The sequence below is a fragment of the Vigna radiata genome, unplaced genomic scaffold (genome assembly GCF_000741045.1).
Source record: "Vigna radiata var. radiata cultivar VC1973A unplaced genomic scaffold, Vradiata_ver6 scaffold_133, whole genome shotgun sequence".
Lineage (NCBI taxonomy): Eukaryota > Viridiplantae > Streptophyta > Magnoliopsida > Fabales > Fabaceae > Vigna > Vigna radiata.
Window position 1 is genome coordinate 187290 of NW_014543257.1, and position 2349 is coordinate 189638.

The window sequence follows — 2349 nt, forward strand, 5'->3', positions numbered from 1 at the left end:
TATATATATATATATATATATATATATATATATATATATATATATATATATATATATATATATATATATAATAAAAAAAGACAACTATTAATATAATAAAAATAGAAACTGCTAATATATTTAGTCTAATATGATTATTGTATGATAGAATGATTGAGACTAATATGATTATTGCATGATAACATGGTTATCGAAAACGCGACTCGGTCGAGTTTACGAGTTCACACAGTGTTTTCGAGTTAACTCGTAAGCAAACTCGTTTTTAGAGTAGGATCGGTAGAAGCGGTTATAGACTTTCTAAAATCGCCTAAAATCGCGAGTCTGGTTCCGATTTTGCGAGTTTGGGAAAAAATCGAAAACACAAAATGACTACGTTTTTAGGACTCACCAAATTAGGTTTTTTAAAAGATTCACTCACTGCTAATCTTGGTTTTCACTATTAATCTTATTTCTCGCACTCTCACTTTCTATCTTGTTCGATCTCGCCCTCGTTCATCAAGTTCGCCCTTCGTCGCATTGTCCATCTCGACATTCGAACTCAGCCTCCGTCGCGCCATCCATCTCGACGTTCGAGCTCACCCTCTCCATCGCGCCTTCGTTCTTATCCTTGTGGGTTCTGTAAGTGCAAACTCTTGACCACTGAAATCTAATATTTGGGTTCACGGGTATATTTTTAAACACTTTTATGGCACTAGCGTTCACGGGAATTACAACATATGTTTTAAAATTTTTATGGCACTACAACTGTTATAAAATCTGACATTTGGGTTCACGGGCACTGAACATATATTTTTTAATGATTTTAAGTCCACTTGATGTCACTGGCACTACAACAAATAATTTTTTAATAATTTTATGTTGGGTTCATTCATAGCACTGTGTTTTACAAGCATTGCACCACTTTACAACACTGCACTGCATCATTCCTTTTATTTTTTTAAAAGATAAAGTGTTACATACTGCACTGCCAAAAAAACTATGCTGCCACAATATTTTTAAACTCTTGGACATTTTATTTTTTATATTTGTAGTGAAAAAGCTTATCTCACTATGTCGGGAAACACATCAAATTTAGGAGAAGTTAATCCAAGTGTATCTTCATCAGTTAAAAGTAGAAGCAAAAATGCTCCGAGAAATCGATCTGATATTGGATGGAAACATGGATTTGATGTTAATGGTAATGGAAGAAAAGTGAAATGCAACTATTGCTCAAAGATTGTTAGTGGAGGCATATTTAGATTTAAGTATCATCTTGCTGGAACTAGAGAAGATTCTGAACCTTGTGCTTCTGTTCCGGATGAAATAAAAAATTTGATGGTAAAAATAGATGTAGAAGCTAAGAATGCTTCATTAAAGAAAAGAAAGATAAATATCGGTGAAGATGAGGAAGACAATGAGAGTCTTGAAGGAGGACACAAGGTATTTGGTTTTAAAGGAAAAGAAAAAGTTGCTACTACTAGTAAGGGGGGAGTTCAAGCAACTATAAATCAAATGATGAAAAAAGGATGCAAAGAAGAAGTTGATGCTCAAGTGGCTGAATTCTTTTACACCAGTATCATTCCTTTTAATGTAATTAGAAATCCAGCATTTGCAAAGATGTGTGAAATGATTGGTAAGTATGGAGTTGGATACAAACCACCATCTTATCATGATATTACACTACAAGAAAAATCACTGTTACATACGGCCAAAATCCGTATATAACTTCAAAAATCCGTATATAAAATAGTATTATATACGGATTATATACGGCCAAAAATTCGTATATAATAAGGGCGTAGGTAAAGTTATATACGGGATAATCCGTATATAATATCATATATAATTACATACGGAAAATCCGTATGTAACTTAATAGCTTTAAAAAAAAATTAAATAATCTCATTTGCATCCTATAACTAAAATTTTTTATATATTTGATAAGAGAGAATCAAAACTTTCGAATTAACAATACATATTACATATATTGTAATATTACACAAGCATTTCATCAATCAATCATAAACTACTTAAAAAATGCAAAAGAATAAACATTAGCATTGCATTCTATTATAGCACTGGAATCAATTTTTTCCTTTACATGTTTATAAAAACATGACAATGAAATCCACCATGTAGACTTTAATCAAATTGAGCATCTGCTACCTGCAACAATAAATAAAGATTACACCATGGCATCAATGAAACTAACATGCAAATTTTAAGAAAAAAGAAAGAGTAGGACATTAATGACACAATAACAAAGAACAAGACTACAAGGTTCAAAGAAAACAATATAAAGTTATGAAATAACAAAATAATCATTGAATTTACCAAGCATATAAATAACAAAATAACAAGCATATATTG